Source organism: Acomys minous (assembly GCF_964271855.1).
Source record: "Acomys minous genome assembly, chromosome: 4".
NCBI lineage: Eukaryota > Metazoa > Chordata > Mammalia > Rodentia > Muridae > Acomys > Acomys minous.
This window is the reverse complement of record NC_140486.1, coordinates 84031100-84056535: the sequence shown is the minus strand read 5'-3', so window position 1 is coordinate 84056535 and position 25436 is coordinate 84031100. Positions and strand designations below refer to the sequence as shown.

The 25436-nt window shown below is 42.0% G+C and overlaps 1 long non-coding RNA gene across 2 annotated transcripts; it reads right to left on the bottom strand.

Moving 5' to 3' along the window:
• Positions 1-870: 870 nt before the first annotated feature.
• Positions 871-7708, bottom strand: LOC311595686. Of its 2 annotated transcripts, none has more exons than XR_014778539.1 (5): positions 7432-7708; positions 5221-5358; positions 4619-4805; positions 4028-4180; positions 871-1116 (listed from the first exon to the last, which is right to left on the bottom strand). It is a non-coding gene; the product is annotated as an uncharacterized lncRNA (long non-coding RNA). The 2 variants fall into 2 exon arrangements; XR_014778540.1 differs by having other exon boundaries at positions 4619-4713.
• Positions 7709-25436: the final 17728 nt, after the last annotated feature.

Genomic DNA, 25436 nt, shown 5'->3' with positions numbered 1-25436 from the left:
AGGTCAATGCAGTTCTTGGGCTTCTGTCTCAGTCTGCAGGAGTCTGAGTCAGTCTGTGGAGAAAGACTGAGTCATTTCCTAGATATTACTGACTAGCATTTTGGGGGGTGCACTGGATATTTAGGGAATCAGGTTGTAATTAGGAGGCTCCACCTTTAATTAGAACCATTAAAAAAAACCCCTAGTTTCTAAACCTAAATTATAAATAGATCTCACTAAACCAAGTTATTTGAAAAATTAACAAAACAGCTCAGAACCCCCCACTTTGGGAAGAAAAAAAAATAAGACTTCACAATTAACATTAATAATTCCTTAGTTGTGAGGTCTAGATGCCCGCCGAATTGAAAGGACTCAGAATATTCCAAACCTGCGTTAAAAATAGTAGCTGGAGACCGTTTTTGCCACTAGTGTGTGGGTGGTAAGGGGAAATGGAAAACATTAAAAAAAAAAAACTCACAATCCCTAATGATTTATTAATGAATTTTGTCTTCTTTTAGAATGAGAGTCACTAATTGCATGTGTGTCTCATCAGTCACTGGTACATGGAATGTTTTCAGCCATCAACTCAAGTGACAGACACTCTGTTCTTTGCAAAGGGAACCTTAACAAGTGACTCCCATTTCTCCATCTTCAAACCTCCACATTTGCAGAGGAGCTGGAGGACAAAAGTTGTCCTTGAGGCTCTCCATCTGGGTCCACAGACTTTGATTAGGAATTGAAAGCAGAGTCGTTTGTTTGTTTTGTTTTAAGAGCCTTTTTTGCTAACAAAAAAACGCATCATTGCTGAGCTGGGTGGAAAGAGCCCAGAATAGCCCATCCCTATGCCAGTCTCATTACAGAGGCAGAGGAAACAAAACATTGTTTTGATGCTTTAACAATGTAACAAACTCTTTTTATTTTTATTTTTATTTTTTAAGAGACACAAACTGAGGATTTGTATAGCATCTGTTGTCTTCGTCGCTCTCCAGGTAGGGCCCTTACTTCCACTAAATAGGCTTGCGGTCTAGTTTTTTTCAAGCCATGCTTCATACTCCTTTCTGCTGCCCACAGCACTCTCTTCCGGGTGACCTTGCTTCTTGCTGATATTTATCCATCTATCCATCCCCGCTCTAAGTACTGTGGGAGAAAAGCATTCCCATGTCAGGATAGAAGATTCATCGATGTGGAGCTCCCCTGTCCTTGCTGGTTCCAGTTCTAAAACTATGGTAACCCGAGGAGCTCCAGCGGTGTAATTCTGTAGTGCTCAGTCCTAATCTGAAAGTATGGTCCCTTGTTCCTAAATTCAGAGTGTTTTCCCCTGACTTCCTCCAAACTAGAGGCAGCAGGGCATTTATTTAGATGTTCCTTTCATAGAAAACAATAACTCTCACATGATAAACGTGCCATTAGTATTTGCGTAATCACCAGAGAGATACCAACCCGCGACTTCCAAGTATTAGGTCTATCACTTCATCAATAACTTACATTTATTTGGGGCTTCCAGATTGCAAGATGATTTTGCACAACTTGTCTCTTTTGATCCTTGTTTTTCAGTTTTTTTAATAGTGAAGGTGCTGAAACCATGCTGATAGGGAAAACTAGGGCTGATTGCTCCGTTACTTGCCCGGGCTTGCACAGCTGTTGGCCTAGGGAGCCAGAGTTTCAGAAAAGGCTCTTTTTGCTGTGTCACATATTGTATTTGTTTAGCCCCCTTAATATTGGGTGTTTCCATCTCTGTGTGTGGTGGATCTCAAGTTTTGTTCATCAGAATCACTTGCTGGGGTTTGTCAGGGCGTTCAGATCCCAGACTCAGCTTCTGAGACTTCCTAAGACTGGAGCAAGGCCCAATCAGATGCATTTCTAAGTTCTCAAGTCATCCTCAGGATGCTGGTCTAAGGATGAGGGTGGGGGGGTGGAAGGAGGATAGGGGACCAGCTTAGAGTTTAGCTGTGTCACTTCCAACAACTACCTCTCTCTCAGGGGGTCCTCTTTCAGTTCTCTCTGTGAGTTTCTCTTGTGGTGTGGCTGCAACCCAGGACAGCCCTGAAGGCTCACCGTACTTGTTCAGCGAGCATTTCCCAACTTGTTTTTCATGAAGTGTGGTCCAATAGCATCATCAGAGTGCTTAATATAAATGGTCATTCCAGGACTGGTGAGATGGCTCAGCAGATAAAGGAGCCTGCCACCAAGCCTGACAACTTGAGTTGGGTCACTGATACTCACACAGTGGAAGGAAAGGATTGTGTTCTACACACTGTCCTCTGAACTCTACATATATGCCTCAGTGCACACCCAACACTAGAGTAATAGTAATAGTAATAATATTACTATTAATAATAGAATGCATTATTATTTTATATAAATTATATATTTATACATAATATATTATATACTTACATATAAGTATATAATATAAATTATGATGTAATATATATTTATATATAATTATAAATGCATTTCTGCAGCTCAGTTCAGAAGCAAGTCAGTCTTCCAGGGGATGAAGCCTGGATTACAAAATGCCCTGTATCAGGGTTGAAACTTCTACAAGATTTCCTACGAAACTTAAATTTCCAGATCGTCTCTGAATCCTCACCAACTTGTCTGAGCAGGAGGAGGTGAAGTTGTTGGCCTATTTTCAGAGTTTTGGATTAAATGCTCGTGTGTGGGTTTCTGCCCAGTGTTTACAGGAACACTGAAAACAGGCAGTACCAGGGAACTCGATGCTGAAATGGACTGGGGAAGGGAACTCATTGTCTCTTTACTGTCTTTGAATTTCCTTTGTAATCTTCAAGTTAGAAGCTGATTGTCCATGTTTATCTCGGGTGACTCTGACATTCCATGAGCACAACTTAAATGTGTTTTAATCCAGTTTTAGAGTTTTTTGAACTCTGCAACTTCAGACCCCCTTATTATTGAGCATGCTTTCAAGAATCTTGGAAAAAAAATAAAAGTTAAACAGGGGAAAATTGTTCATTTTGGAGCAGACCGCCTGTCATTCGGCTAAGTCTGTGGATTTGCGTTATTTTCCAAGTCAATGTTTAAGGTGTGGAGGTCTGCTTTCTTGATTTATGCCCCCACCCTCAACCCTTTGGTGGTCTAAGAACTTTGGAGTGAATCTAGTGACAAATTTTTAGTTTGTCTGGAGTTGTTAATCTGAGCAATTGCCTCATCTGCCTCAAAGCCTTGGAAGCAAATGCTTTTCCTAGCCTGTCTCAACAACAAAAAAATTCTATTGTATTATTCTTATTCTTATGCTTATTTTTTGTTTGTTTTTTGAGACAGGGTTTCTCTGTATAGCCCTGGACATCCTGGACTCACCTTGTAGACCAGGCTGGCTTCAAATCTAACAGCTATACACCTGCCTCTGCCTCCCCAACGCTGGGATTACAGGTGTGTGCCATGGCACCCAGCTGACTATTCTATCCTTAACCAGTTGATAAGGCTTAGTAAGGCTAATAAGCAGCTTTGGTTCTTTTTGCAATCTTAATTGCATTTGCCTTCCTTGCCCCCCATAGTCATAGGTCCCAGACATTGGGTGTAGATTGTTCTGAAAGACCACCATTGTGCCTGTGCAAGCCCCAACTAGAGAAATAGCTAATAATTCTAACTGAAGTTCCCAAAGCCCCTGCCTCCTGGTTCCACAAGCATACAGTGCACCTGGAATTATTAGGTGCATAAATTTCAGATCCTCTCTTAGACCTGTATCAGAAACCCAGGTGCTAGTCACCTGTGATACTACAGGAATCACTTTCTAAGTAATAGCATAAAGGACTAGAAGAAGGCAATGATTGGTTCAACTGAGTCTAGATTCAAAACAATGATTGATTCAGTTGAATCTAGATTCAAAGCAATCATTGATTTTGACTTAATACACTAAGTTAATAAACTCTTTACATCTTAACTCCTTTACATAGACTTCTAGGTTTCTTAATGATTTGGGAGGTGTCTAGAGTCCCAGGGTCTACGCAAACCTGGCAGGATATTTCATTTTCATCCACTCACGTACAGCTTGGTCTGGGAAAGGTCTTGATTTCTGTTATTGACTTACTATTTAATTGTGAGTTTGAGGAAGCCAATTGCTCGCCCCAACCCTTACTTGTTTTTTCAAGACAGGGTTTGTAGCTCTGGCTGTCCTGGAACTCACTTTGTAAACCAGGCTGGCCTCGAACTCAGAGAAGAAAAATTGTAGGTAGAGTCTTTCCTGAAAACAAATAAACACGTCAGATGTTAGTCAAAGCTTTATGAATGAGGCCCAGTGGGGTCACTCCACATTTTATTTGTGGGTTTCTTCTGTAGGTCTAGCCTGAGTGTGACAAAATGCATGGCCTTGAACCTGAAGTCTCTGGACCCTGTGATCAAGGTGGCAGGAGCTGATTAGTTTCATGCATATATTTGCTCACCTGTAAAGCAAAGCACGGCTTCTGTCTTTGCTCTTTGTGCCATGCAAACTGAGCCTATGGAGCTTTGGTTGCTTTCTGGGATCTCAGATTAGATGAAGAACTTACGATGTTCCAAATGGAGAACTTCCCCAGGAATGGACAATGACATAAATATCCTGGGGCAACACCACCATGAAGGAAGCCTGGGGAATTCAAGCTTGCCTCTTGCATCTTTGCATAAGGGCAGTGTCATCTCTTACCTGGAGAACTTAGCAGTGTAGAAGAAGAAGGTAATAGCCCAGGAGACTCAGACCCACTTTGGGTTCTCTCTTTCTACCAGTTCTGTTTTCTGTAACTGCAAAGTGGCTCTTGACCATCTTGAATTTATCAAGTTAGCTTTCCCTTATAATTTGGAGACCTCTTGGAGTTTCATAAAGTTCTCAAAGCCTGTTCCAATGAACAACTCAAAACTTTAAAATGGCTACTGAAACATGTGACAATCTCTGTAATATAACACAAATTATGTTAATGACATGATCCCTCATCTCACCAAGCTTAACCAAGGCCAGACAGCTCTCTGTCTTCTCTCCTGGATTGGTGAAATGCCACCCCACCCCGCTAGCCCAACTGTTTTTTAATCACTTAGGACACTGTTTTTTGTTGTTGTTTTCACATTTATCTTTGATGCTCAACAGCTTTCGAAGCTAGCATCATACTGCTCTGAAGTCATAGGCTGTTTTGAGGAAGGTTATTTAGACTCTGTTTCCAGCATCAGCCTATGGCTACTTCCTGTCACCGGGTTGCCTGACCTCACCGTTCTTGAGAACTATCGCATAGGAGGTCAGACAGATTGGACTCAAACCTGAACTTGGCTTCCTCCTTGTTGCTTCCGTCTGTCTTTCTTCCTTTATGTAATCTCCTCTGAATGAGAAAGCAGAGTGCTTCAAGCAGCCTGGTTGGTGTGGCTGAGGTCAGGTGTCCATCCCTAGGTGACTCTGTCCTAGCAAAAGGGTGTTGTTCACGTGTAGGTATATGGAGGCGCAGTGGTGTGGCTGTGATCACAAAGGGAAGAACAAGCATGCTCCATCAGCACTGTAGGTGTACTGAAGTGAACACCATCTTTGGATGCTCACTTTTCTGAATTTCTTGCTATGGGAGGCAACCTTATTTTCACACATTAACAATTTGATATCAAAAAGCAATATTATATCTCTTGATGGTCCAAATAGCATGCCTGAATATATTTCCATTGCTACTATAAATCCATTTGCATAGACCCTGTGAGAGTAAGCTTGTGAATATATTGTTTACTATTTGTCTACTGAGTGTAACTACTGTATGCTTACATCACATTCATAGTAGTATCACAATGTTCAAATGTCAGGTTACAACTATTTTCAACACATACTATTGCAAAAAAGTAACTGTGAGATGATTTCTATATTTACCACTGATTATACCTAGTCCACTGTTGAACCAGATTCTCTAATGTTTACAGATAGTTCACCATTATTATAGTTTTGTTGATAAATATTACAAAGAATACAAATAGTAAACGTGGAGCTATTCTTTTATTTCTTTTCATTAATTTATTTATTTGTTCATTTTATATCCCAATCACAGCCCCATTCCAAAACTATTCTTTTAATAACTACTAATAAAGTAATATTTATCCTCTAACACTATTTATATTTACTAAAGTTGCTTCTCTCTTTACATATTGAGCTTCTATACAACCCCGAAATAGCATTCATCCTGATAAATCCTTAAAACATAAGAAAATCTTATCAGCTAGAAGATGCTGTGAAGGCTGCTGGGGGCGAACAGTTATCATTGGTTTTGCCTGTCTGTGGACCCCTGCTGCTGAAATACCTGTCAGGCAAGATATGCCCACTGGCTCATTAGACAGTTCTGAGAGAAAGCAATCACGTTCTGCTCCATGGGAGAATTCATTTCTCATCCTGTAAATCTGGTGAAAGTCTATGACTGAAGAGGCCACAGGCTCTAGTGTCTAATCTGCTGCTGATGTTTGGGTAAGTTGACATGTACTTATACTGCTCTCCAAATACTTATGTGTACAGCGTAGACCAGTGATGCTCTTAGCCTGCATCTGAGAAGTTTATTTCTGCAGTGGGTGGTACCTAATGAAGGGACTCAAAGCTGGCCAAAGTAGCGAGACCAAATGACTGTTGACTGCTTGACCCTAAATAGGACATGCATATGGCTTCCTCTGAGGCCCAGGGAATGTAACAGAGGCCTGAGGAGGAAAGAGTGAGAGGTAGAAGACGGAAGAGAAACTGTGGAAAGCTGTCTTCTAGATACGACATGCTCATTGCAAACATGAACACAAAATAGCTGTGGCTCCCTGCACAAGACTTGCATAAAGAAAAGGCGTGACTGGTAGGTTGAGAAGCAGGTGAGGATCAAAAGAGGGGGGAAAGAGGGTGGTGGGGGTGAATGTGGTCATAGCACATGTATGAGACTGTCAGAAGGAGAGAAAATATCCAATTTACATCTGTTAAAATTAAAGACCAAATGAAAGAACCCGCAGGCATCTAATTGCGATGAGGGCCGTCTTGCAGCCTTGAGCATTTCTCGGTAGTTTAATGACTGGATGGGAGGGTAGCGCAGAACAGTTGGAGTCCTGTGTGCTTTTGGTTACTTTCCTTGAGAAGCTGCTGACACAGCTTGAGGGCTTGTGCAGGATAAAAAGATCATCTCTGGTCTGAGCTAAGATTCCCTCTCCTACTGCTGTGCCTCGCACATGACTGTGCGGGGCTAAACATCTGGTAGGCCACTTATTATTTGTGAATGAGGGCAATTATCCGTGGCACAGGTGTGTTACCCTCGGAAAGATCTTATTTCATTCTAATATGGACACGTCTGCAAATAATTTATGAGGTGCACTTACTTACAGTCATCTTTCCCACGGAGAATAATTGCTGAGCTGCCTTTTCTCGGGTTTCTTTTTCTTTTTTAATTAAGGATTGGTCTGTGACACCTTTTAGCTCTGCTGTTAATTGTAGCACCTTTGACGAAAACGTGAATGCTAAATAAAACACCAGTCTTTTACCTGCAAACCACAGATGTTTCTTTTCAAACTCTCTTTGGTACAGTTCGCAAGGCAGTCTATTTCCCGATCACAATGCCGTTGTGCTTAAAAGGCTCTTGGTGGCTCTTTGCTTTAGCTGTTGGCTATATTCTCCCTCATGTCAGAAGTAAACGCTGAAGTCTGAAGGTCACAGATCCTGGTACATCCTGTTTTGATGTGCAGATTCTATGAATGCCCCTCTTACCTTCCCTTTTCCGGGTGGTCAGCTTGGTTTTGTGAACAATTCTTTGCAAGTCAAGGAGCTTTCAATTCTTTGAAAAAAAATTATCATTTGCATTTTGCGTGTTTGCAAATAATTAATATAGTTTATTAACAGACATGACAGGACTTTGGACTCATTCCCTAACTGGCGGCTTTCTTTTTAAAGTCCATTGGAGTTATTTGAGATGGAAAACAATGGGATCGCTCCTTTCTGCACAAGCTGTACGGTTCTGTGGAAAGTGTCAGTGACACTGAAAGCTTTGTCATGTACAAAGGAACGGAATTTGTGAGTTCAAGTCACTCTTGACTTGCTCAATTATTTTTGGCTACATCATTTCACCTCATCGAATTAGCAAAGAGGGCAAATTCTGGAGAAAGGACATGGATTGAGTCTTGACTCTGTCCCTTCACTCACTAAGTGCTAATCTTCTGCTTCAGTTTTTAAAATATAGGACGGGGATAAGAGCTGGTGAGGTGTCTGTCTCAGTTACTGTTCTCTTGTTGTGATGAAACACCATAACCAAGACAAGTTGGCTGGGGGTGTGTGGGGGGGAAGAGTCTATTTGGCGTACACTTGCAAAAGTGTTGCCCACCATTAAAATAAGTCAGAAGAGAAACTTAATCAAGGAAGGAACTTGGAGGCAGGAGATGATACAGAGGTTATGGGTGTGGGGCTGCTGCTTACTGGCTTGTGTCACATGGCTCGCTCAGACTGCTGTGCTCTAGAACCCAGGACCACCTGCCTAGGGGTGACCCTACCTAAAAATGGCTAGGCCCTCCCACATCAATCACTAAGAAAATGTCCCACAGGCGTATCTACAGCCCAATCTTATGGAGTATATTTTTTTCAACATAGGTGCCCTCCTCTCTGATGACTTCAGCTTGCGTCAGGTTGGCGTAAAACTAGCCAGCACAACGTCTCAGTATATAATGGCACTTGCCTCCAAGTGTGATGACTCAAGTTTGCTATGTGGGATCCATATAGTACAATGGGAGAACCCACTCTCAAAAGTTGTCTTCTGACTCTACACAGGCACCATGCCACATGAATGCTCTCCCCAATCAATAAACATGTAATTTTTAAGTCACAAGCCCATATAAGAAAACACGTCTCTCTATAATGCTTTGCACAGTGACTATAGTGAGGAAACCACTACATTTGCGGGCATTATATTTATACTTTTAAGTACTCAAGCACTAACTAACATTGCCATTAATGTATTTAAAATGAAATCAATAACATTTGCCCTGCTACCTCGGAGACCATTTTTTAAATGTTAAGTAATAGCAGAATGTGTAGAGCAGTACATAAATGGAAGACACAGTGATGCTGTTTGAGTATTTTGTGAGCTATAGCTGCCCTGTGTAAAAAGCATCTTTGCTTTTTACTAGTGTCAAAATTTTGGAAATTCTTTCTTGATCATTGTTGTTTTCATAGCACTGAATACAGGGCCAGGAATATGGGAGGTGTTCCAGAAAGTCATGTAGAAGCTTGATACAGGTTCTAACAACCCTTGTGCTGATGAGAAGACTAACCAGGGCTGTGATGGCGCTCATGGGTAGGACACAGTTTCCTGGCAGCTCACACAACCCTATGTCTGCATCACATTCAACCCCATAGAAGACACCAAGTACAACAAATACGCTGTAGAGTATTCGTTACAACTTACAGACTTCTGTTTTTATCAGCTAGGGGTTTTCAGTCTTACTTGGTTGGGAGTCACTGGGCAGAAATTGAAGTTAAACTCTCAGGTTTTCTGTTCGAGAGGATCAAATGGCAGGATGGAGCCTTTCAAAGTGAGACATAAGTGGGCAGCTTTCCTTCTCTGTCCTTTAGTGTCTCAGAAGGAACTCAGTCACATCCCCAGCAGAGAGGCAGGACTGCAGAGCAGCTGCTTGCCGAGGAACGTCAGGCAGAGAAGGGAGTTCAGCTGAGTCGGAGCTGGGATAGGGAGAGTTAGGCTTTGTGTTGGAAAACAAATTTAAGGAAAGCATAAATGATTTTTAAAGACTACCCTTTTCCGCTCACTTTCATTATCTTTTTCAAAACATAGGAATAAGTCAGACATTAAAAGAAACTCTCACAAATGCAAAAGACGAAAGACAGGAGGAAGAGAGAAATCGCGTTTGTAAAAGCCAAAGAAGAATAACAGTTCAATCTTAAATTTTTTTACAGTGAATTTAAGTGCCATGGACCCAGACTGGTCTTCTGAAGGTTTTGGTAACTGGTCTTTTCCATGACTTTCTTATCAGACCACTCTCACGTCTCTTCCAAATTTCTCTCAACGGCAGTGTAGCAGAATTAGTGTCCATTTTGGCTTTTATTCGGACAAGAGATCCCACTCAGAATGGAGCAGCACTGACTGCCTAGAGCTTAATTCATTTAGATTAAGTACCGAAGTTAAATAAAGCAGCGGTTTCCAACTTCATTCAGCTGGGCAGCATGGTTAATTGGGAAGCTTCTTTAAAAAATCCAAATTATTCTTCTGGTCTCTTCCTGAACCTTACTTAGCGGACTGGCAAGTTGGAGGTGAGAGGTCGGAGGTTTGTAAACTTGGAAGATTTGGATGCAGGAGATTCTGAAACACTAGGACAGGGGTGATGATCTCCACTGAGACTCCTGGAGAGGAGAGGCTGCCAATGGCTGTAGATAAAGGTTAGGAGCACTCACAGCTCTCTGTGTTTTTATTAGGACACTAAAGAGATTCTGTACCTGGGAGAAGGCCACGACCCCCTATCTAATAATGATTAAGTGCAATTCCCATGTGTCACTCAGGTCTCTGTGCTGTTTACGCCCACACAGCATGTGACAACCTTGCTTCGGCATAGTGAAAAAGAGGTTAATACCTCACCTGCCAGAAATGAGTGCAAGAAATGGTGAGGCTCCTCTGTTACCTCACGTAACTCCTGTTCCTATTAGTTGAGGCTTTCAGTACAAATGTAAATATTAGTTATCTTTCTCGCATTAATTATTGTCATACAGATTTAAAGGGTCAGAGATCTGGAAGTTAATGCCTCATTCACTGTGGGAAAGGTAACACTGTGCACCTTAGCTGCTGTTTTTCTTTCTGGCTGACTGCAGACCAATTGTTTCTGCCCCAGTGCAGCAGGCAGGCAAGATGCTAATTTGCATAGGGCAGCCCTTTCCTTGGTGGGAAAGGGCTGCCCCCAAGTCATCACTGACTTCAAGTGAGAACCTGCATCTCTGAGCTTATATTCAGTGTACACCTGCTTTATCCCTGCTTCCGGCCCCAAGCCCCGTCTGTACATGGTTGATACTTCTGGTCTCTCCTTATGACTCTCAGTTTTCTTTCCTGTAGACTGACTGAGGAAAGCACAACATTTTAATGTGCTATTTTATTTGCACCTCCTGCAGGTGACGGAACACGAGGCAGAAAAGTAAAAATCCTGGGTTCTATCCTTAACTAACTCCGAGGTTTGGCATGTCGATTAAACATTCCGAGCCTTCCGGCCACCGTAAGGAGGGGACGATAGGCAATTTGTCCAGATTAAATGGAGATTTTGGGGAGGGGAGACAACAAATGAAACAATCGTTCGTTGTTATAAAACATCTGCCCTGAGTCTGGGTTATTCCTGCCACTAATTACATCACTTCCGGTGGGAACTGAACTTTGCTTGGAATCTGCGGAAGTGGAGCTTCCTGGTAAGGACCTTCATTGCCAACCAAATCCAGAGTTAAGAATATACTTGAATGAAAGAGTTGACGAGTTTTTAACAGGAGAGTGTTTATGAAGATACAGCAAGCAGGATGGGTCAGCCGAGAAGCATCAGCTGGCAGTTGGATAGGATTCAGTGATGCACCTGGCAGTACACAGGTGGATAGGCAGCGGGAGGGGAGCATGCAGGCCTGACAATCATCACATGCTCACGGAAACACAGTGTATAGAGGGGAATGCCGGACTCCATTTACTTAACAAGACAAAGTAAACTATATCTCCAACAGTTATGAGCAAGCAATGTCCCGAAATGGTAAAAATAACACCAAGACCATTTGCAGGGGTCTTGACCTTCAGACTGCTGTGGTGGTGTCAAAACGGGTTTCTCTGCCCGGGCGGTGGTAGCACACGCCTTTAATTCCAGCACTTGGGAGGCAGAGGCAGGCTGATCGCTGTGAGTTCGAGGCCAGCCTGGTCTACAAAGCAAGTCCAGGCTATTCAAGGCTACGCAGAGACACCCTGTCTCAAAATACACAAGTTGTTTATTTTCTGAAAAGCAGCTCTTGGCTGTGGCTCCTCTGGAGCCTTCCTTCTTGCTGAAGGAGCCGCGTGCGAGCTGGCTGTGAGACTAGAGAGACGGGAAGATGTGCTCCAGCAGCTCCACCCCTTGGGTCTCTCCTCCTTTCCACGAAAGGACAGCGAAGTCAGCGGCAAAACTCCTTAGTAAAAGTTCACTAAGGAAAGAGTCGAAGCATTTCTAGTGCCTAATCTTGAGTAAGTCCCACCCTCTTAGGCTTCTGTCATCTCAATACCTGGTACACTTGGTAGCGATGAGGAACCTGCTTGCAGATGGCGCCAGGCTTGCTTTTTAGCTCAGCAGCATCACCAATGGGCATGCTTCCTCGGTGCTTCTGCTCTGTTCCTGTGACAGGTTCCTTCCCCTTCCCCCCGTTCTAAAGACAGAACCTTGCTTTATAGCTCAGGCGGGCCTTGGGTTTGTGATCCTTCTGCCCCTACTCCTCAAATGCTGTTTTTTAAGGGGTTCATGCCATCACACCTGTCCTTGTCATCATGCTCAGTAAGCTGACAGTATCTCCTCTCCTTCTTTTAAGGAAGACTAGAACCTCCTGCAAGTGGCACACTATTAAAAATGTACTTTTTTTCCCCGACAGGAATAAACAAGGTTGGAGGAAGGAAGACCTTCTCTCTCAGCTGCCTTGTGAAAGAAAATTCTTCCCAGAAGTCTCCAAAGGCCAAACCTCACTTGACAGTAGTGGGTCACATTGGTTTTGTTAGTCACTGAAAATGCAAGTACAAGTTATGTTGGTTTAGGAAAGTGACAGTTGTAGGGTCTCCTATAGGTTCTGCGACCTCAACAGCCACAGGTAAGTCAGCTCAGTTTGCCGTGTTTAGTGTGAATTTCCTCCTATTTGTAGGTTTTAGATCCAGTTAGGAGGTGGTTGGTTACCCCCAAGAGGGCCACTGTTGCACGGCTGAGAATGTTCTTCTGTGCTTAGCATTGCTGTGGTCTGTGGATGCCGCAGCTATGTAACTCCATAGCTGGCTGCTCTCCCCCAGGAGCTTGCTGTGATGGCTGTGAGAGCTAGTCCTCTGTGAGGAGGCTTCCAGATCCATAGCGATTTCTCCAAGGCCTGTGTCCACAGTATGTAGTGGCTTTAGCAGCAGGGTCTTGTCTTCTTTTTCTGCATGGCAATCAAGGAGGGTGTTTCTTTTTTAGACTCACGTAACAACTCAAAAGAAGGTTTCCCATTTGCCTGGCAATGATGTTTTGTTCGATAGTCTATGGGTTTCGGCGAGGAGCCTTGCCATCCCAAGTGATGTAACTTCAATTAAAAATATATGTATATTTGTATATATATGCATGTTTGTATATGCATAAAATTATATACATTCTATGTATTTACATAAATATAAAACAATATAACTCCCTATGGCTTTTTCAAATGTCCTTAGTGTAACTTACCTTTCCTTCTCCTCTCTCCCTCTGTGGTGGTCTCCCTCCCGTCTCCTCACACATGGTCACCCTCACTCATTTTTCCTGTTTTCCCTTCACAACATCTGTGCCCTATTCCCTTTGCCCTCACCATGGCTTCCTTTACTTTCCCGATATCTGTGTTTGCTGGTTGCTGCATGTTATATACTCACATCGACATATTTCAAGCTAGCTTCCGCACACAGGAAAACATATGGCCCTTGCTTTTCTGGGTCGGTGTTACCTCATTCTGTATAACTTTTTTCTAGGTCCATTGCTTTATAATACAAGGCATTTCTAATTCTCACACCCTGTCCACGAGGTAGATTTTCAAATCTACATTCTATGAACTGAGAAACCAAGGCAACAAGATCTTGACTAACCTGTGTAAGGCCATGTGCCTGGACAGTGGGAAAACGATGTGGCCCTCAGTTCTGTCTTCTTCCATACCACTGTGGTATTTGTCTATGATGGAACGCCATCGCTGTTTCTCCTTGGCTTATCTGAAGCATTCTTTTTTATTCACTGTCATTCAAGACCCTAGAGAAGCTCTGGTAGAAAGTGAAACCATCAGAAGATTTATTACACAACACCCCAGCACGAGGGAAGGGCAAAGGGGCACAAAGTCTCATCTTTACCTACTGGCATTCCATTGCTTCTGGGAGAGGGCGTCAATTTTATATAATGGAGTGACAGACATCTGATTTATTGGCCACACCCCACCATAAGCCCCATGGCCGGAAATAGTTGGCCAACACAAACTGGACTTCATAGATCTTGTTTGTGTTTGTTCTGTTAAAAGAGAGATAGGGATAGATAGGTGATAGATAAATAGATCAAATGAAATTTAATGTGTAGGGAGATGGGAGAGCATCTGAGAGGAAGTTGGGGGAGGGGTGAATACGATCAGACCATATGTTATGAAATACTAAAAGAACAAATAAGAACATTTTTATAAAAAAGAGAAAGTGTTTAAGATCCCTAATGCCTAGCTAATATGACCAAATGTAATTTAGGCTCTGTGGTTTGGGGCTTCATGAAAAAAAAAAACAAAACCTATCTGTTTTCACTGAAAGCATTACTTGTACAACTGGTGCCACACATGCAGCTGGCCCCCAAAGGGTAGCCAGGGTGATATTTTCAAAGTCCTTCTTCTGTTATCACTTACATGAAATTTTCTATTGCTTTTTAGGTATTAGAGTTGAGACTAGGATGTCCTTGGTGTTTTGATGCCATCCTAGGACTGGCCTTCCTGTCACTCTGTCTTCAGCTGGATCTCTTCCTTTTGAGAGCTCCTCTCCAACCCTCTGACTCCCTTTCGTGTCCCACATCTTTAGCCTCTGTCCTACCGGAGGGATTTGCTGTACCTCTCCAATCCAATACCTTTCCAGCCGGTATAGGGGAAGGGGGGTTCTCTAGTTGCTGAAGGACTTACAGAAGAGCGAGGAGGGAACCCCTGCCTACCCCACCTCTTACTCTCTGGAAGCATCTGTAACATGGAGTCTCTGCCTAGAGAGTTGCTGACCTCTTCTGAAGAGGAGGGGGCCAGTCCAATGACATTCAAAACACCGCAGCCAACAGACAGAGGAGACTAGATTACTGACCCATTTGGTTACTTACCCATTTTTTACTCATGACCTTTTTTTTTTTTTTTAATGTATAGTGAGTAGGAATTCTGAGCTTCAGGGTGTGAAGATCACCACGAACAGCCAAGGCATGACCTAGGCTAGAGGCTGTTGAGTGAGTTCGGTAGTAGGTGCTACGGCTTGGAGGTGTCCCCACAGTTCATGTGTGGCGATTTAATCCCCAGCGGACAGTGTTAAGAGGGGAGCTCTTGAAGACCCAGGAAGACCTCTTGGGTGGGTTGTTGTGGGAGTCGGTTCATTTACAGCGAGAATGGGGTTGTTATGAAGGTAAAATTGGAAGCCAGCCCACGGTGTTGTTTACCTGTAATACCAGCTCTCAGGCGGCAGAGGGAGGGGCATTGTGAGAGCCATCCTAGCCTGGGCTACACAGTGAGACCCTGTCTAAGAACAGCAAGGAGCTTCTCCTGCTTTCTTAGCCATTATATGATGTCATTTTAGGATACAGAAGGAGGCCCTTGCTAGTTGTGGTCCTCCAATTGTGAACTCAGCTTCTAGAGCCACAAGCCAAGTAAACTCTGTTTGTTAGCTTACCCGCCCTGTACTAAGCTGTTAAAGTGGCATAGTATATTAATGGGTTAAGACACTCAGGTTGCAAGTGGTGCTGTAGGAGGACAGAAGAACTAGTCTGAAAAGGGAACGATGAACATAAAGAAAAATGTACACACAAACCCTGTAGTAGCATCCTCTCCAAGCCTCAGCCAATGCAGACGGGCTTCTCTCTTACTGGAAATAATGCATCTGAAATGCATTATTCAGAGAAGACAATATTACCAAAGTCAACATGGATGGTGACAACTCTGCCTTGTTGCAGAAGGGGAGAAAAAAAAAGTACCATGGAAGTGCTTCAAGTAAATGAAAATGAATCCAGTTCATAATCAAGTAAAAATGTTATGGGTCCAGAGCCAGAGAATATTCTTATAGTGGGCTTTTTTCAGCACCCTAAATTTAACCAGATGGAACGCTTTTTAAAGCACCACCCTATTCAAGCTTTGGAAGTGAAGAATTTGTCTTTTAATGGTAAATTTGCATTCCATCAAAAGATGGAACACATCATCCCCGGCTTACTTATTACCCAGAAATAAATTATAATTTAATTTATTTTGCTTTATGGTCTATGATGAATACCTAGATTTCAGAAAATTTATTTCAGACATGACCAAGTGGAAGTATACAAACAACATGGATTGAGACACATCAGAAATGTGAACTCCGTTCCTGGTATACCGAGAGCCATGTAACCACAAATTCTTGTTGGTTTTAATATGAATATCCTATTTCACAAACCCCAAATACCGAGGTTAAAGGGAGACTACTCACTGCCCTGAGTGTGGAGAAATTAATGCAGCTGAATTATTAGTTAGGGGAGGATCCAGTTGCCGAAATGTAAATAGGTCAACAGCGAGCTAACGCAGTCCAAGAGGGAACTGTGGGGTCTGTCAAAAACCCTCGGTTTGGAAATAGTCCCACATGCTACTGAAATAGCAACTTGATTTTCTGATAGCTCCGACAAGTGGAAACCATAGTGATGGCATTAGTGGCCCTGTTGCTCTAATTTCTACACAACACACTGCGTATTTGTCAGTCAGCAGTCAGGTTGATGCGGACATACACTGGTAACGGGACTAGAGACACAACTTCAACAATCAACAGATTGAATACCAGCCCCATACCAAACTCTGCGGCCAGGCCCTGGGAATTAGAGAGGTGATAGACAAAAAGGGAAGGAAGGCATATGCTTGATCTCCTGGGGTTAAACCCGACGGAAGATCCAGATGTGGAACCACTGTCCATGTGATTCAGGCTGGAGACTTCCCGAAGCGCCCAAGCATCAGAACTGCTACTCTCCCGGTGGTGACGCGATGCTGGCCAGGGGAGACGGTACCTGAGGGAGGTTTTTGCCAAGAAGCAGCTAGCAGAATGAGCTTCCAGGTAGCAGAAAAACTACAAATGCCAGGAGTTTTGACAAGTAACCAAAGAATTTCCGATCAGTTGACCTGGGTTGGTCAGAGCGGGCAGGAAAGGAACCACTGTTGTGTCTGGGCACTCTCTTAACTTTAGTCTGCTATTATGAGTTGTCATAAAGTGGGTGGCTTATAAACAACTCCCATGGAGCTGGAGGCTGAGAGTCTGCAATCAGGAGCTGACGTGGTCTGATGACGAATGTCTCCGTCACGGCGTGCCCGTCTCCTATGTCCTACACAATACACAGAGGACTAGCGATCTGTCTCAGGCCTTTTTCACGAGGACATTAACTCCACCCATGGAGTTTGCTTTGCTGATGTAGCTATTTCTTGAAGCCCTCATCTCCTAATCAGGCGTATAAGACAAGACTGTAGGATATGAACTTGGGAGACACACAATCATTTAGCTTAGTGTCAAACTTTGACACAAGCTGTTGGGTGTATAGACATCGTTATCTGTATTTCACGGTTGACAGGAGGCAGAGGCACAGTGAAGTCAAGAGCCGTGACTAACATCATTCAGCTCAGGGTTGCTCATAGTTTTTAATCAGTTTTAAAAATGAGATGCATATAGGCGTTTTGTCCACATGTGTGTCTGTGCACCACATAGGTGCAGAGCCTGAGGAGGCAGCGTAAGATCCCCCAGAGGGGCAGTTACTGAAGGAAGTTGCTCACGGGGCAGCTGCTGTGAACTGAACTGAACTCAGGTCTTCTGGAAGAACAGTCACTACTCTTAACTGGCGCGCTACCTCTCCAGCTTCTCCCCTCCCCCTCCCTGTAGCTTTAGTATTAAGTATCTTGACCTTTTATTTTATTTTATTTTATTTTTTGAGACAGGGTTTTATGAATCTCAAGCTGGCCTTGAATTCACTAAGTAGCTGAAAAAGACCTCGAATTTCTGCTCCTTCTGTCTCTACCTCCTGAGTGCTAGGATTATAGCCTGGCCTACCATGTCCTGTTTATATGGTTCTTGATTTATACGGCTCTTGAGATTGAATTCAGAGAACGTGAGGCAAGCTTCTACCCCCTGACCTACCGGCCCAGGCCTCATAGTTTTAGCTTTAAAATTATGAGTAGTGTTATAGTCAGGACACAACTACGTTTTACTCATCTGTGTCAAAATCCTAATGTGGGAGAACATGCTTCTTCAATAAGAGTATGCTCATTCAAGGTGAACAAGATGAATTTGCAAGTATTTGGGAGTGAGTTATTCATGATGGATACTTCCACCTTGTGCTACCCAGCACAACTTCTTGTTCATTTCTGTTGGAAAGTGGCCTTTCTTGGGACATGCTGAGGTTTTCTTGAGATGTAAGCCATCTACTTAAGTATATACCTTTTTAAATTCCTACCAGCATCTACCATGTACTATGAGAAGAATTTTAGGATGGGATGGCACATGCTTTCTAATCCTAGCTGGCAGCCAGAAGGATCAGGAATTCAAAGTTATCCTTAGATGCATATGGAGGTCAAGGCTAACCTGGGATACGTGAGATCCTGTCTCAAAAACCAAACAGAAACTGGAGCAATTTTAGCTGGTGACATGGAAGAGAAATGCAGGGTCTCATCTTGAGACTGGAAGAAATGGGAACCTTCTCTCCCTGCTCTGGGCCTGCATATCCTGGTTCATATAGCCTTACAACCCCTACCTCTGACACTCTTGAGGTGGTCAAGAAGCCAGGCATCCAAGTTACAGGTTCAACTTCCTCTCTCCTTGTAAGGTCCTCTCCAGAAAGCACCTAGAATTCCTTTTCATTCAAATAAGGCATTACCAGCTCCTTGGCCTTAGCCAATGATGTACACTCACCCTTGAAAGCCTCTATCCACTTTCCCCAAAGGTTTACACAGCCTTTGTTACCCTGAATTTAACAAGCTGTCTCACTGAAGCTGTCTCCTGAGAAGGCTGTTTCTTGAACACTTAGCCCCTGAAGAAGATTCTGGATTGCACCCACCCACTTTGGCTAAGCTTCCCTCCCTCCAGGCCAGCTCAGCACACAATGAGCCTGGATACCCCAGAGGGAGAAGCAGACATGAGGCGGCAGAGACTGGGAGGTGAGAAAGGGCTGTGGGCTGAGGGCCATGGAAGGATTTGTCACAGTTAAGAGGAGGGGATGAGGCCAGCAAGATTGCTCAGAGGGTAAACAGCCAAGCCTGAGGGCTTAAGGCCAGTTGTCCAGAATCTCATTGCAGAAGGCGAGAACAGATGCGTTCTCTGACCTCCACAAGCAAGGCTCGGCATGCACTCCCATCCCAAATAAGTAAATCTAATAAAAATACTTAAACAGAGGAGAGGATAAATGACTTTTCTTGTATGAAGAAAATAAGGCATGAATTACCATATAGAAAAGACAGGAAGCAAAGCATAGTGAGGTAAATAGGGCTGAAAGGATACGGATTATGTAAGCCAGGTGAGGTGGTACAGGGCTGTGATCTCAGCTACTTGAGAGAAGCACAAGTTCAAAGCCTGGTTGCTACAGAGTCAATTCAATGGCAGATTGTGCAACTTAATGCAACCTTGTCACCAAATAAGGAATAAAGCAAGGGCTGGGGACTCAAAAATAGCTAGTCTAACATGTGTAAAGCATTGGGTTCGACTCCCAGTACTAAAATGTAATGAATTCAATTAAAATGAACTCTTAAATAAAAAACAGATTAATGAGGTCAGGACAAGAGAGGAGGTGTTCATGGAGAAAATATTAGAATTTGCCCGACTGTGTGGTCAGTATAGTAGGAAAGAAATTTCTGTGGGAAAAATTACTGACTTGTCTTGGAAGAAGAAACAAAGGCCCCAGCGTCCCTAAGAAGAAGGAGTCTCTCATTGGTGCTGTTGAACTTTGGAGTTCAACATGATAAAACTGCATTTACTACCGACCAAATCATCAACTCCAGACTGAAGACAATTAACGAGCTCAGATGCCTTTTCGAAGCTGTTTACTTAGACATTCTAAAGTTAGACCAATGATTTTGGGGACTATCTAGTGTTTCCAATGGCTATATGACTATGACAGTGGACATTATAATAAATTCCTCTATTGGACATCCATCCGTCATCTGGATACCCTATTTTCTCACAGAACATTTAATTATTTATCTACAGTAGTACACACTGAGGAGAAAATGCAAACTTTTTTTTTTTTTTTAGAAATTTCCAAATATGTTTCTAGGTAATGAGTTCATGCTCTACCACCGAGCAACATCAGAAGCTCTTATTTGTAGACACACAGAAGAGACTTAGGCACTATCTGGAAATCAAATAAGACAGAAACAATGCACTAATATGATTCATACTTCCATAATGTGTAATTATAAAAATTTGTTAAAAGAATTGTAATTCTGCCACATTTCGACTTGAAACGATACATAATTAATAAAATAAGAACAATTAAGCAAAAGAGAAAAATAAAATTATTTTAAAAGGAGAAACCTTTTCTTGCTGTGTTTCTGGAATATTTCAGTAAGCACGGCCGGCAGTAACGCATATGTTAATTATGTCACCTACAAATGGAATAAAATGGAAGCAATTAACTTAAGACTCATTTGAACTATGTTATAGTTGTATGACCGTTCTAAGAAGTTATAATGTCTTCCATTTGAGTCATTGTATAATCTAATTGTTATTAGCAATAAAGCTGAAAGAAAAAAAAATAAAGCATGCTTCCATGAGTCTGGATTTCACAGCAGATTCAAACATCAAGGGAAGAACATTTTCTGTTTCTGGATTCTGTGGCAGAAGGCCCCGTCTCCATCAGTTGCAGAAGAGTCCACTGGCACTGATGGGGAGTGCACTGACACTGGAAGGTCCTAAGGTGTGTGTGTGTGGCGGGAGTTGCTGGGAAGCTGTCTCTCATATTCCACTTTTCACAAACTTTCTCCTGAATCCATGTGACAGGGAGACAAGGATCCAGGGTCCCATGTAGTCAGGTGTCTGTGTATTGACTCTCAAGTCTGCCTCAAGTGACTGCCATTATGAGGGGAATGAGAAAAAGACAGCTTTGTGGCTTTCACCTTATGGAGTGACTTTGATCCTCTGGCCTTGGTCCTGGCCCTGAGATGGTACCAATCTTTAATAAAACTGGCCCAGGACCTTGGGTCCTGTCCCAGCTTCATGTGCTTTCTTTCCCAGGGAACCGCTTGTCTAGAACATTCCTGGGCTATCCTTGGGTGTTAATGTTCTAGCTGGAACACAGTGTATATAAGGATATTTTCCAAAGCTTTTAAATGCCTCTTCTTTCTTTGGTCCAGTGTATATCTTTGTTTTCTAAGATAACAGAGTTTTTCTTGACTGTCACAACTAGCTTTGGTAGTAGCAAATAATTCTCTTGGCTTTTTCTGAACAACAACAGGAAAAAAAGAAAGAAAGAAAAAGAATAGAAAAAACCAAAGTCTTCATTTTATAGGCGTCTAACTTCACATTTATGGTTAATCCTTTCGTCTCCTTTGAGAGGGTTTCCCTCAGCTTTTGCAAGATAAATTTTCTATAAGTTGAATATTTGGTAAAAACCCATTTCTTCAAGTGTAGCCATGGAAGACTCTTTTTCCGTACTGTCTGTAGCTAAGTTTTCTCAGTTTTGAGACTTCAATATAATCATTAAGTGCATCAGTTGTTCCGTTCTGTGCTGTTAATTGAGCGTACATTTGTTTTCTGTTATCTTTATGAGCTCTTAAGAGTTTAATTTGGTTGCATCAATCAGCTTCCTCAAAACTCCTTTAATGTCATGTTCTAAGATGTCTCTGTTTCCTAACGCATGCATTAAATCCAATTTTAAGTTGTGCCTCTCCAAGAGCAACAGTCCAACTATTCGTCTCAAGTGTTCACCCCAAGGCTTAACCTGGTTTTCTTTACCATTTTGAATGGCTTCTCCCCCCCCCCCACCACCACCAACTCTCACTTTAGTCTTTCCCAGAACCTTTTCTGACAAGCCTGCTTACTTATTTCTTTTTCATCCTTCCTTGTCTTATGAAAGCAGGTTTGCAGCTACCTGAAATGTCATGCTTGCTTAGGGCACCATTCAGTGTTGTCTGCAGTTGTGCTGTGTCTTGGAAAGCCTATTGAGGGAAGGTTGGTTGCCCCCTTTCAAATGCTACGCTTTCTAAATATAGGATATTCTGGGTACTTCTAACCATTAGACTGACTTGTTATAAATACGTTGATTTAACCTGTTTGAAAATCTTGGCCCCAAATCCCAGCGTCACTTCATGCTCTAGTTTAGTCATTATTAATGATAACATTGAAAGGGGAAAAAAAAAATCCAAATGAGTTTAGTGAAGAGATTAACGTTTCATCTTCCAATATCTTTGGAGCTCGAGGTCAACTCACTGTAAAAGATGATATGCAAATTATCAGTAAGCAAAGCTAGTTCTTAGAGAAAGACAAAACCAAACAGGAAAACAGAACATTTCACACATCTGAAACTAGAAACAGTGACTCTCCAAATGTTAGCCAGAACTAGCTCACTTGTTGCCAGGACTATAAATGATACACCCTTGTTAAAAGCGAAGACGGGGAGAAAAAACAAAGAGGGAGAATAAGAATAAGAATAGTACCCAGGCTAACATTGGGCACCTCAAGAGCACCTGAAAACAAAGCTTTAGTGACCTTTCTTTTCACAAACAGGTGTCTGCAATTCTTGTTTGTGATTCTGGAACCTTCATAGCATCACCTCCTACTGTTGCCAACTAAGACTTAAAAGCATAACTTATGTTGGAAAGCAAACCTCAACTTTCCCAAGGCTAAAGTCCAATGGGAGCATACAGTAAAGAAAACAGTGAAGGAGAAATAAAAGGGAACAAATATTGTATTCAAGTTAAAGGAGGGAAAACCCATCAGACTATTTCTTTAAACAGGCTTTACTTGGAGCTGAGCAAATTGGGATGCTCATCCATGGAGCAATTGGTACCATGGACCAAGGACAATATTCACTCTCAACATGACTCTCTCGTGCTCTTGGGGCTTAGGTGTTAAAACAAATCCCACGATGCTTATGTCTTTTGCTCTATCCATTGGGTTTTATTTAGAAGTGAGGCTTCAGGTAAAATAGAACACTCAACCTCTAAGCTATCAACAATTCCATATACTGTATGATTTTTATCAATAGGAAAAGTATATCATAGGTAATGCTGTGGTGACATAAAACAGATTAGTGGTTCTGTTGAGCCATAAATGTATGACTGAGAGCATGTGTTATGGCAGTGTTCTTGTGCTTGGCAGTGATAAAAATGGCTCAAATGGATAGAGATGGTTGTCATGTAACTGTGATTATATACACTAAATGCCTCCGGCTTACATACTTTACTTTCTGAAATTATTACATACATACATACATACATACATACATACATAATTATTTTTATGTACATGCACATTTTTGTGGCATGGCATGTATGTGGCAGAGGACAATCTTTGGGAGTTGGTCCTGGAGATGGGCTCAGGTTATTAGGGTTGGCAGTAAGTGCTTCTACTCAATGCACTATATTGCTGGCCATGTCTTACATACTTATATTTCCATATAAGAGTGTGAAACGTGACATATAACTGTGTAATTTGTGGCTGTGTAACTCATAGGATGTGTATCTCAGTAAAGCCATTAAAATAGAAACGATTAAATCCATATTGAAGGATAGAGAAAATTTAAAAATGTCTGAAACTGCACAATTTTGTACATTGCATAAAGTCATAGTTTATTTTTCTATATCCATGATTACACTTAAACTTTAGCTTTATTTATAGGACCAAAAATAGGCTTAGCATGATGGGAAAACAGGATATTGGGATCTCAAATGGATTTTCCTTGGAAGACTATTTTACAGACAGATAGTTCTGCTGAGAAAATCTTTGGCTAATTTTTTTTACAAATTTACATGACAGGTAATGCCGTGGTTAACGTTAACTGCTATCTTGGGTGACTTGAGAGATGCGTAGGAGATCAGTGATCTTTGGGTGTGTCTGTGAAGATACAGGCAAGGAATCAGATCATGAGGGTGTTGTCGTAACCATCACTTAACCTGTTGATGGGTCCGACATGTGACCCGACAGTGCGGCAGTGCTGGAACTGTGGAGGTGAAAGCCGGTTAGACGATGTGAGTGTCTTCAGATGCTCCGTTGAAGGGCATAGCTAACTTGTCCCTAGTCTCACTCTCTTACTTCGCTCTGCTCCGTGGCTGCCCGGGTGGATGGGTGGGTCTCCTCTGCTAAGCTCTTCTTGCATGGTGGTTTCTCTTAGCAGCGCCAGAAGTGACGGGAGACAGCTGACCACGGACGGAAACCTCAGAAATGGAGCTAAAGTAAATCTCCTCCTTTTAAAAACTGTTTCTCTCAAGTATGTGTCACAGTGACGAAAAGTGACTGAAGATAGGAGCCCCCACTCTCCCACTGTTTATTTACGTGGCTCAGACACCTGCCCTTGACAAAGCTTGCGTTATATCCTAGGAGGAATATCGTAACCAAATGATTGTCACTATTTAAAATGTAACATTAATTAGTCTTCAAAGAGAGTGACTAAGCTTTCTTCTCTGTTATGCTCACAGTGCCTTTTTCGTGTCAAGACTGGGAAACCCCATAGTACAGTGGTGTTAATTCCCACTGGCTTCGGAACGCATGCTTGAGTTTGACTTCCAGTCGGCAAATTAAACAAAGTACATACTACTTGAACCTTCAGCTTTCTATATGAAATGGGGGTGTTATAAATTATAAGGTTCTGAATGACCTAAATTATAAAAAAAATGTAAAGAGTTCAAAAAGACTTTTGGGCATTTTAAAGTGCACATTAAATATATTAAATATATTCCATGAATAAAGACAAGCTGATATTCTATTTAAATATAGGTATTGCCAAATCATTGAATTAAATATTATGTATTACACATGGAATTTTATGATCAATCATTACCTTAAGAACATCTTGAATAAATTCAATTTTGAATATAAAATATAATAATCAGAAATTCTGGCGCATGCCTTTCATCCTAGCACTTGGGAGGCAGAGGCAGGCAGATTGCTGTGAGCTCAAGGCCAGCCTGGTCTACAAAGCAAATCCAGGACAGTCAAGGCTACACAGAGAGATCCTGTCTCAACCAAAAAAATTCTAGAAAACGTCAAATAATTTTATAAAAGTATACATAGGCTCTCTCTAAGTTTGGCATGAAAACAGAGAGAGACAGTGAAGTCTTATATACCCAAGAATCTACATGTGCATAAAAAGAAACCACGCTAAGCTATATTGAAAGACTATAAATAGGAACTACTTGATCTATGGACACCAAGTACTTTAGGTATATACAAGATTTTGATAAATCAATGTCAAATCTCACAAAGATGTGTAAAGGCCACATAAGAACAACAAAGCAGAATAAATACTCATGTGGAAAAATTTGCTTATCTAGTAAATATAAAGTGCTAATTTATACATGATATTAATTTTTTATCTATATATTCCCCAAAGACAAGGGTTCTGTTTAGAACATATAACAAGATAGATAGTCTCATGAACCA